The 12,254-nt window shown below is 42.1% G+C and overlaps 1 protein-coding gene across 6 annotated transcripts in view; it reads right to left on the bottom strand.

Moving 5' to 3' along the window:
- atp2b3.S (ATPase, Ca++ transporting, plasma membrane 3 S homeolog) overlaps positions 1–12,254 on the bottom strand; it is a 120,891-nt gene that overhangs the window by 80,123 nt on the left and 28,514 nt on the right. Inside the window, exon 1 of one of the 6 annotated variants that reach the window (XM_041575120.1) lies at positions 2,747–3,214. The exons of the other annotated variants lie outside the window; for them this stretch is intronic. The gene's annotated coding sequence lies outside the window, so the exon portion shown is untranslated. Of the gene's footprint in view, positions 1–2,746; positions 3,215–12,254 lie in introns of those variants that run through there. 6 annotated transcript variants of the gene reach the window in all.

The following is a 12,254-nucleotide window of genomic DNA, read 5'->3' as shown; positions in this document are numbered from 1 at the left end:
GACCATGCATCAGTAGTCATATGGACCTTTGGCCCAACACTAAGTGACAGAGATGCGGTGACTTGGCTCTGCACATGGTGGTACAGGTGTGGTATTCCCTTTTTTGAAAAAAAATTGCGGCTGGGTACCTTCCACTGCGGTGTCCCAATTGCTACAAATTTGCGGAAGGCCTCAGAGTCCACCAGCTGGTATGGTAAAAGCTGGCGGGCTAAGAGTGCAGACAAGCCAGCTGTCAGACGCCGGGCAAGGGGGTGACTCGCAGACATTGGCTTCTTACGCTCAAACATGGCCCTCACAGAAACTTGGCTGGGGGCAGATGACTGGGAATGGGAACTGGTGGTCAAGGTGGAAGGCGGAGTGGAGGGTGGTTCAGACAGGTCAAGGACAGCAGAGGTAGAGCAGTAAGATGCTGGACCAGAAGGAGGGTGGCTTTTAGTTTGCCTGTTGCCTTTGAGGTGTTGCTCCCAAAGTGCTTTGTGCTTGCCGTTCATGTGCCTTCGCATAGAAGTTGTACCTATGTGGCTGTTGGGCTTCCCAAGACTCAGTTTCTGACTGCACTCATTGCAAATTACAACGCTTTGTCAGAGGCACACACATTAAAAAAATCCCACACTGCTGACCTTTTTGAAGCTGGCAATCTGGCGGTAACAGTAGAAGTTGGCGGCGTTGGCGGCAATGGCGGGTGCGTTGGCCGGCTGACCACAGGTGCCGATACATGTTGTTGCCCTACTGTTCCCTGCGAGCTGTCCTCCCTGCTTCTTCTAAGTCTTATTCTCCTCCTGCCTCTCTGACTCTCCGTCTCTCCATCTGAACTATCCTCCTCTTGCTCTCTTCTACTGGGCACCCACAAAACATCAATCTCCTCATCATCATTCTCCTCAGATGCATCAATTTCTTCTAACAGCTCACAGAAGGAAGCAGCAGCGGGGACCTCCTCGTCATCACTCATTATGTCCATCTCTGTTGTGTTCTCTGCCAGAATTAAATCTGGTGTAACGTCCTCATCTCCTTCATCTTCTTCTGCCAATAATGGTTGCGCATCACTCAGTTCAAGAAACTCATGTGAAAATAACTCCTCTGACTCCAGTGAAGAAGGGGCGCCGGTGGTGGAGGAAGTGTTACGTGGGGTGGCCATAGCAGTGGAGGATGAGGATGTTGTGGTAAAGTTAGAAACGGTAGAGGATGGGGTGTGCTGTGTAAGCCAGTCAACTACCTCTTCAGCATTTTGGGAGTTCAGGGTCATTGCCTTTTTAAAACTGGGCAATTTCCTAGGGCCACAGGATAGCATAGCAGCACGGCCCCTAGTGCCTCTGCGTGGCGGCCTGCCTTTGCCTGGCATTATTTTTAAAACAAAAACAACAACAACTCAGGTGGTGTTTTTGGAGACGGTATTATTATTGATATTTAGACAGAATGTGAACAAGCTCACACAGCTAAGTGGCAGTGGTTTGAAAATGAAGAACACACTGGGCAAATAATGCCTGCAAGGTCAACGTATACACTACAGCAGTGGTGGATACGGAATATATTATTGCTGCTTGAAAAACGTCACTCAGGTGGTGTTTCTGGAGACGGTATTATTATTGATATTTAGACAGAATGTGAAAAAGCTCACACAGCTAAGTGGCAGTGGTTTGAAAATGAAGAACACACTGGGGCAAATAATGCCTGCAAGGTCAACGTATACACTACAGCAGTGGTGGATACGGAATATATTATTGCTGCTTGAAAAACGTCACTCAGGTGGTGTTTCTGGAGACGGTATTATTATTGATATTTAGACAGAATGTGAACAAGCTCACACAGCTAGATGGCCACTGGGCAAATAATGCCTGCAAGTGCACTACTATTGGTGCACTACTATGAAGAACAGCAAACAGCACTGGACACCTTAAAGAACAGTAAGATAAGTAAAATAAAAAAAAAAATTATATGTATATTAAAAAAAAAAAATATTCTCGGGTTGGTGCTGCTGAACTACTAGGAGCAGCACAGTAGCACACCAGTCCCACTCCCCAACACTGCTAGACTAATAGCACTTGGCTGTTAAAGTAGCAAAGTAAAACAACAAAAAAGAAAATAAAAGCAGTCCTTACAAGGACTATTGGGTTATTACAGCAGTCAGCAGATGAGATCAGAAGAGATCAGTGCCCACAGCAGGCAGCTACATACAGAGCACTGCAGTAGAAGGTAGATTACTAGCCAGCAAAGCTACCCTAAAATGTCCCTCAAATCCCTGCAGACTTCTGTCCCTCCAATACAGAGCAGTATCAAGTAGATTACTAGCCAGCAAACTTACTATCAACTGTCCCTCAAAGAAATCAGTGAAATCAGTAACAGCTCTCTCCCTACACTAGCTCTTGCAAGCACACACAGGCAGAATGAAAAAACGCTGCAGGGCTTCAGTTTATATATGGAAGGGGAGTGGTCCAGGGGGTGTGGGGGTGGTCCAGGAGGGAGAGCTTCCTGATTGGCTGCCATGTATCTGCTGGTCTGGGGTGAGAGGTCAAAAAAAAGCGCCAGGTAAGGCGAACCCAAAATGGCGAACGTCGCGCGACGTTCGCGAACATTCGGCGAGCGAACAGCCGATGTTCGCGCGAACAAGTTCGCCGGCGAACAGTCCGCGACATCCCTACTGGCCGGCTGGTGTTAGGGGTTTGTTAATCCCTGCTGGCTTCTCCCTCCAGGCCGTCTCACGTTTTTTTTTCCCCTCCAGCTGCCTTACTGCCTAGTGGGGCCTCCTCACCTCGCCTCTCTTATCGAGGATGTGCGAATCCGTGGCCGTGGAACTCCGCAGGGTCAGCTTTTCGCCCTGACCGCCTCGTCCCTGCAGTCCCTGGCGGCCCCTGTCGGCTTCCGTAGCGCTTGCCGTCTCCTCCCCTGCCGCACGCTGCCGGCCGGCAGTTCACTATCAGTTTCAAGTGATGGCGGTTCGTGGCGGATATCGGCTCAGGAACCGGCGGCTCAGAACATCGCCGTATATGCGCTTGTTCCAGCGCTTGTAGGGGCAACTTGCAATCGCTTATTTTGCTTAACCTAACTGGTCGGGTGTATTGCCCAGAGCTCCGATCTTAGAGCTCCGCCATGTTGCTTACTCAGCTCCTCCCCCCCACATTTTGACACTATCAATATCTGATTGCCGTGAGAGCGGGCCCAGGGCTTGAGGTTCTCAAGTGGGCCCTAGAAGGCCTATTCAGGTGAATACTTGCTCCCTTCATCCAACACCCCCATGCAGATAAAGAACTCAGTGAAGGCAAAGTCTTTATGTTGTTCATTGTAGTTCTTCTTGGGGTTCTCTTGGACTGTTTAAATACAATACTTAATTCCTAGGGTTTGTATGACTTTTTTGAGAGGCAGCAAATAGTAGATATGACTATTGCATCTGATTCTGCCTTGCACAGTTGGGAAGAACGGCCCCTAAGGGTAGATCTGGGTAATACAACAAAACTTACACCAGTGGAAGGAAACATATGACCCTGCACACAAACATCGAAGCTTTTCTCATGGCCTCTTCCACTGACTCTAATGTAGCCAATAAGATCATCAGCCATTGCCGATCTGCCATACCTTTTTTATCTTTGGGAACAGTAGACCCCCACAGTACTCTTTGGTCAAATAATACATTTCATGACAGCTGCTTTTACTGTTGATCTCTATTCCTCTGTGAACCAAATGATCACTTCTAATGTCTGTAGGAGACAGTAAAATAAGTCACTGAGTTTATCCTGTATGCTAAATGCCCTTTTCAATTGTATGCAACATTTCTGGGGACCCATGGGCAGACATGTCTTTTACATTAGAGGCAACCACACACAATGCCAAAGAATATGGGTGGATGAAAGTGTTTGAGTATGACATCTGATGGGGCCATAGGTCACCAGTAATATCCTTGTTTCCATGATGCACAAGTGATGACATTTTGATCAGTTGTTCTACCATCCCAAAAAGCCCATATCAGTAAAGCCCCTTACTAAGCCCCCAACTAAACAGCTTAATATATTATTTATAATTTAAACAATGTAACTATTCTGTTTTCATAACTCATAATTTTTATCCCCCATACTACCTCCACATTCTTTCATATATTATCCTCACTTCCCTCTTAAGCTGGCCATAGCCGTAAAGATATAGTCGTATGAAGCAAAGTTTCGTCTAATTTTTAGACCATGTGTGGATTGCCCTGACATTTTTCATACCATGACGATCGCTCGTTTATTTGTAGGGACACTGTCACACTCAAACACTTTCATTTCTGACAGTTACAAATCTGACAATGTCAATAGGTGATGTCACTAGAATTTGTCGGACATCACCAGGCCTGGATTTGAGGAAAGGCCACAAAGGCCCAGGCCTAGGACTGCATACCTTGCAAACTGGGGATGTGTTGCTGTTTAAATTGCCCGCACACCTAATCCTCAGTGCTCTGGAGGGAGCCTGTGCATGTGAGCACACGCTCGCGAGGGGAGGGGGCACAATTGCGAGGGGAGGGGGGGTGGACAGGTGAGGCTGCCCAAACAGAAATCCGCCTTGGACATCACTTTCGTACAATTGGTGCCACAGCCAGAATATCTGATTTGTTCTTTTTCTACTAATCTGAATGGTTAGTGGCAGGTCGGAAGATTGTGACGTCCGATCATTCGTCAGATACAATGTAAAATCTGTGTGTCTATGGCCAACGTAAGACTGTACACAGTGAAGAAAGTGAAGACAACCATTATTAACAGTTACTCATTTGACTAAACCCTTACAGTATCGACTCTATAGCTACAGGTATGGGATCCGTTATCCAGAAACCCATGATCCAGAAAGCTCCAAATTACGGAAAGTCTGTCTCCCGTAGACTCAATTTTATCCAAATAATTCAAATTTTTCAAAGTGATTTCCTTTTTCTCTTTAATAATAAAACAGTAGCTTGTACTTGATCCAAAGTAAGATTTAATTCATCATTATTGGAAGCAAATCCAGCCTATTGGATTTATTTAAAGATTTTCTAGTAGATTTAAGGTATGAAGATCCATAATACGGAAAAATCCATTATCTGGAAAACCCCAGTTTCCAGGCATTCTGGATAGCAGGTCCCATCCCAATATACTAAAAGGTTTAAGGTAGCATTTGTCTGTATACGTGCGCTCATGAATCCAGCGTCGCAAGGCTACATGGTTTGTTTTTGCCAAATAGGACATAATTAGTCCAGAGCACCACTGAATCTTCACAAAAGCCTTTTGTAATCCCTAATTAAAGTAAAATTATAACCTTAGGAATAGGCAGCTACTTCATTTGTTCAACAGAAGGGCTTAGCTACGCTGTAGTGTTTTCTGCACCAGTCAGATATTTATCTGCCTGCATAGTTTCATATTGCATACTGAGCATTCAAAGCCCGACAGTTGCACAGTTCCATTTGTCTGCTTATTCCTCTTCTTGCATTGCTCACTAGGGCATGGCGTGTAAGGCTGGGGAGGGGGGATTCCAAAAATTACAGTTATGCTAAAAGCTATTATGTAAGGGGATTTTCCTATCCTTGGGAAAATAACACATGTACATATACATGGGACCTGTTATGCAGAACGCTCAGGACCTGAGGTTTTCTAGATAACGGATTTTTCTGTAATTTAGATCTTCATATCTTAAGTGCACTACAAAATTATTTATTCATTTTATACATTAAATAAAACCAATAGGCCGATTTTGCCTCCAATAAGGATCAATTATATCTTAGTTGGGATCCAGTACAAGCTACTGTTTTATTATTACAAAGAAAAAGGAAATAATTTTTTCAATTATAAAAAATGAAGTCTATTGGAGATGGCCTTTTCATAATATGGAACTTTCTGGATAACGGGTTTCCGAATAACGGATCCCACACCTGTATTACACATGCTCCTGCATGTTCACATGGTTACCAATGCCTCTTATACTAAATAAAGTGCAACTGTGTCTGTTACAGCTGGGGAACCCTGAAGCTATCACCACCCTGGACCTGACAGTAACTGGCTTTGACACATCAGAGGCCCATTTATTAAAATTAGAATTTTTAGAGATATTTGAAAACACAATTAAACTAATTTTCTCTAAAACCACATATGCCACGAAAGTCATTAAAAGATCTAGAGGACCTCGATGGCTTTTACTTGCCAAAGTTTTGTATACGTTTTTTTTTTTTGACGCTTTATAAATCTCCGATTTTTAGAGTTTTAGAGAAAAAAAAAACACATTTATAGAGAAACAATTCAATTTGTGAAACAAATTTGGAAATTCGATTGTTAGTGAATAGGCCCCATCAGGGTTAACTACGGTAGACGCAAGAGTGTTGACACAATTACACATATGGCAGTTTGTACTCTGCATTTGTGTTAGTTAATAACCCCCTTGTGTTTGTTGAAGTATTTTATTTTGCATTATTTACTTCATCTTATTTATCAAAGGCTGAATCTTACAGTAATGTGAATTGTTATAAATTCTAATAAATTTGATTTTATTCACAATTCGAATGGTATTTTGTTTATTGAAAATTTGATGAATTGAATTTGAATCAAATTCAAATCGAGTTTTCCTCAGAAAAAAAACCTTGACTTTTGCGCGTCTTGGCAAAACTTGGCAAAAGTTGGTTCATCTTTATAATTAACATCTTCAAATAGTTCAAGGGACCTCTGCCACTGACTTCTACATGAACTTGGCAGGTTTTAGGTGGAGGCTATTATTGACTGTTAGGTGGAGAATAATCAAAATAGAACTGTTTTCAGGGTCAAGGTGCGATAAATCTCACATTTGAATTCTAAATTCGAATTTGTGAGTTTTGACCAAACAAAAAAAATTACAAAATTCGAATTAACCAGTAGTGATGGGCGAATTTGCGCCGTTTTTTGAGCGAACAAATTTTATGGGGCGAATTTTCGCGGGCGTTTTGCGAATTTATTCGATGGCGACGAATTGCGCAAATTCACAGCGAATTCGCACCTGCCGAATAAATTCGCCCATCACTATTAACTAGTCAAACCTTAGTAAATCTGACCCTAAAAGATAATTCAAAGATAAATCATGTGGATGGGCTTACCAATAGACTGAATGCCATGCCCTGGGCTCTATAGCAAAACACCCTGTAGATGTGCGTGACTTTCAAATGTCCCCCTGTAGTTTATACTGTTTCATTTTCTAATTTTCCTAAATCATTAAAGTGATCTATTACCTTTGTACATGCAACCTTTATATATCTCTCTCCTTGTCTTGGCCTACAAAAATTCCATGTCAGCAGAAGCTATGGAAGTGTTCTGAGTAGTCGCCAACTATCACTGTGACTAATTCATGTCCATGGAGAGGGGGACAAGGAGAATAAAAGGGAGGCAAGGTGTGGGAAAGCGATGATAGAATTCCAGTTGCCATGACGACTGGAATGGGCTCTGCTGCAGTAAGGAGCCGCCGTTGTTGTTTTGTGTACAAGGAGACAGAAATGTGTGTTGTTTTTTTTTTATCCCCCTGCTTATTTTAAAATATAACACAAAATGATAGAAAAAAACACAGGGATTTTCATTGGGATTGTTCTGTCTCACTGGCGGATATTGTTCCAGTAAGACGGCTCTTGCTAATAACCACGTATATATATATATCTAGATATCATAAGAAAAGCAGGTTGTTTACCATCAGTTCTTACAAATCCCCTTGCACTGAAGGGAATTTACTAAGATCAGAAAAAAATACAGTGTTGTTTTTTTCTTATAGATACAGTCACACCATTTCATTTCATATACAGCTCCCTGCAAATCTTTTGATCTCAGTCCTACAGTAGGTGGGATGCAGCCCACAAACAGGAAACGAGGTACAGGGAAATGGAACTACATATACATGCCCTCCACACTGCTCCTCCACCTGCACCAGACCCTAACCCAGAGTGCTCCTCTCTTTATATCCCCACACCTGCCCCACTGTGATGTGACATCACAAAAGGGATGGGGCCCTAGCCAATTATATAAAAAGTGGTGAGCAGAGGCAGAAGTGGGGCAGAGGAAGCCATGGGTAGGGAGAACAGATGCTAAAGTTCAGCCCAAACCAGCCTGAAGATGTAGTTGAAGTCTTGCCTGACCTGTGGGTCACATCACTAGTGCCCAGATTTTTATATATATATATATATATATATATATATATATATATATATATATATATATATATATATATATATATATATATATATATATATATATATATATATATATATATAGAGCAGAATGGGTCTGGTGGCATTCCAGTCTTGAGGTGAGACAGTGGCATAACTTGCTAGCACAGCCCCCCCCCCAAAATTTTTTTTGGAGGGGCCTACAACGGCGGGGTCTGCTTCCTCTGTAGTTACACCAGTGTGGTGAGACCATAACCAGTGGTTCTTAAGCAAAGTTCTCATTGGAGGGCCCCTGCATCTGCCCCAAGAAATTTGTCACATTGGGACCTTGGTTTTTCTGGATAACGGATCTGTAATTTGGATCTTCATACATTAAACCTACTAAAAAAATCACATTACATAACCCCAATGGGCTGATTTAGCTTCCGATAAGGATTAATTATATCTTAGTTGGGATCAAATACAAAATGGAGTCTATGGGAGATTGTCATTCCGTAATTTGGAGCTTACTGGATAACGGGTTTCCGGATAACAGATCCCATACATATACTACCCTCAGCCAGACATAAAGCCCTGTGGATAATTGGGATTTTATTAGTTACACAGAACTCCATTACTCTGTTTAATGCCTTACTATTAGGTGGCAATGACAACCTTAAGTCCCGTTTTGCTTCCTATTAACAAGCCTACCGGTGAGAGCAGGGGGTCTCCGAGCACCTCCGCCGCCCTGTGAATATTGGAATTGGATTCGTTTTTTTCTCTCCCTGTTATCCCTTCCCACCATCCCAAACAAGGGGAGAGATAATTTCACATATGTTGAGTTGCCGTCTCTCAGATTTTCTCTTCCCACAGGTAGGATGAATAGCCTATAAAATGCTCATCTAAAATTCCATTTTTCTTCTTTTATAAAATTGTATCAGACAGTTACATTAGGTCTGTGCCAGTTTAGACAGCTTTTTTTTCAGTATTGAGCAGATTAACTTGCTTAAAGCTTATGAGCATGCTTGTTATGTAGAAGAGCATGTTTTCCAGTCTGACTATCTCTGTAGAGCTGAAGAATAACAGTGTACCGAGTTGCGGATGGTAGGGAAGGTGTTGAAACATAGGATGGGTACAGGGGCATAACTACAGAGGAAGCAGACCCAGTGGCTGCAGGGGGTGGGGAGGAGGTATAGGGGCCCCAATTTATATACAATTTCAATAAATATTGGTAAAACATTTCAGGGGCCTGAAAAATAATTTGCTGTGGGGCCCAGTGATATCTAGTTGCACCACTGAATGGGTATCAATTGTTCAGAATGATATTTCAGCACAATTTGCCATGGTTTTTTGCCCACATGATATTCCAGTGTAATAAGGGTGGGCTGGCAAGACACCAGGAGAAAACCCAGTGGGCGTTGCTGACCCTTAATGCTTGAAACCATGGAAGCTCCCCTTCCAATCTTGTCCAAAACGGAGAATAGGTGCACTCGAGAGAGGAGGGGGTTGGACCTCGTGAATAAGGTGGGGGCCCCAGAGGTGGCAGGCATGGGCCCCCCCAGTCCAACTCTGAGTATAATAGTGGCTGCTGCTGTTAAAATGACATCTGCCCATGACTCTTTAGGTGCAAATACGCTGCATATATTGACGTTGGCCTCTGTGGGAACCCTGGATATATGGCAAGCTTGAAGGTGATGGTAGCTGTAGAGTTCCCCAATATCAGTATATACACTTGCAGGACAGATACAACTACAAATACAACTATACAAAAGTGCAAGGTACAGCTGTGGACACAAGTATAAATGCTGTTGATTCACACAAAGGGGTAGATTTATCAAAGAGTGAAGTTAGAGATTTCCACAGTCTGCAGAGTGAACTACCGCCTATGGGATTTTTAAAGGCGTATTTATCAAATGTTGAACTTTCTCTATCAACCTTTGATAAACACACCTTTAAAAAACCCATAGAAATGAATGGAGAGAGGCGGTATTTCACTCTGCGGACTGTGGAGATCTCTAACTTCACTGTTTGATACATTTACCCAATGACTGCATCCATTTTTGTGCGACCTCAACAGTGGTTGCAACCATAAACAAGCCCTATTGTATACTGTCCCAATTTCTTGCATAGTAACCAAGAAGGACATTTCAGCCTTAATGTGAGACCATTCATTCAGCTGACCCTGTTGCCGGGATGTAGAGAGCTGCCTGCAGGTGACGTCACATGCCCATATAATAATGATAGCACTTATTATAGACGTGCATGAAATCTCTTAAGTGGTAAGAAATGTTTTTCTCTACATCCCAGACCATCTTATCTCTTCACAGGGGTAATAGAGGGTAGCCCAAAATAAGTACAGGTATGGGATCCATTATGCGGAAACCCCTTATCCAGAAAGCTCCAAATTCTGGAAAGGCCGTCACCCATAGACTCTATTTTATCCAAATAATCCAATTTTTTCCAAATGATTTACTTTTGTTCTGTAATAATAAAACAGTAGCTTGCAGAGGCGTCACTACAGAGGAAGTTGAATTCAGGTATTTCTCTAATTCTGCGCTTTCTGGATCACAGATCCCATACCTATATGAATAAAGTGAGGTGGAAAGATTTGACTAATTTGGTTAGGAGACACAAAAGTGTTTGAAATTGTTTTCAAAATTGTTTAATATATAGTGAATAAAGTACCCCCTATCGTAAAATATAAGGATATTATAAGTTACCGAGGAGTTTCATGACCATATAAAAACATGAGGCCGAAGGCCGAGTGTTTTTATACAGGTCATGGAACTCCGAGGTAACTTATAATATCCTTATATTTTGCAACTGGGGTACTTTATTTATTATAATACACAAATTTCAGTGAGTCATGTGACAGAAATGACACCAGAACTCACTGTTTATAACTGATGACATCAGAACTCACCGTTTATAAGGATATAATTTACAAGATATTCATGGCTTTTGTGTATTATATACAAATATTTAACAATGTTGGAGACGGCTGGTACTGGTTGGAAACACCACTGTTGATAAATGATAGCCTGTATATTGGTACAGGTATAGGACCTGTTATCCAAAATGCTCGGGACCTGGGGATTTCCAGATAAAGGATATTTCTGTAGATTTTCATACCTTAAACCTACTAGAAAATCATGTAAACATTAAATAAACCCAATAGGCTGGTTTTGCTTACAACAAGGATTAATTATATCTTAGTTGGGATCAAGTACAAGCTACTGTTTTATTATTACAGAGAAAAAGGAAATCATTTTTAAAAATTTGGATTATTTGATTAAAATGGAGTCTATGGGAGACGGCCTTTCCGTAATTCAGAGCTTTCTGAATAACGGGTTTCCGGATAACAATCCCATACTTGTACCTTAGCTATGAAGAATAACAGAACTGCTGGGTATTAGATAAAATAAGTAAGTGACCACTGTGACAGAATGTTATAACGATGGCTAGACTCTAGCCATAAAGCAGGGCAGGACTGCAGTTTGCAATGGATTTCATATAGAATGTATAACTACTGTCATTAAAATAGGTACTAAAGAATATCAGCCACAAAGTAGGGCAAGGCGGCTGCTTTTCCGATAGAGAGTATGAATGAAGCACTTCAACAATTTTACAATGGTTATTTTAGCACTGCTGCATATTGTATCCAGACAATTAGATATGAGTAAGACGATACTGTCAACATATATGCTGCCATACCCAAGTGACTCTAGAGACTGGGCCTTCAGCACAGATATCCCTGGGGTATATGATTTACGTGCTTAATTGCATGTAAAATAATGAGGCCTCTCATAAAGCTAATTCATGAAGTAAAGTGGAAAATCGAGACAGGAGACCACAGACTGCCCATCAATCGACAGCCACAGCTAATATTCTAGAGTTTTACAAAGACTTAGGGGTACATTTATCAAAAAGTTAGAGATCACCACAGTCCGCTAGAGTGAAATACCGCCTCTCTCCATTCATTTGTATCGGATTTTTAAAGGCGTATTGTAACAGTTGGCACCCTGAATCTAGAACAAATGCCAAGCACCCTAGTCTCGGCTCGTGCTTCTGCCTGTAGCAGTTGCCTTTGGCCTCGGGAGGAGCCCTCAGCTACTCAGATGCCGTCAGGTCTTAAAACGAGAGGTGCAAGGTGAAAGGTCCTAAACAAGCG

Source organism: Xenopus laevis, chromosome 8S (genome assembly GCF_017654675.1).
Source record: "Xenopus laevis strain J_2021 chromosome 8S, Xenopus_laevis_v10.1, whole genome shotgun sequence".
Lineage (NCBI taxonomy): Eukaryota > Metazoa > Chordata > Amphibia > Anura > Pipidae > Xenopus > Xenopus laevis.
This window is presented reverse-complemented; position numbering and strand designations above follow the sequence as displayed.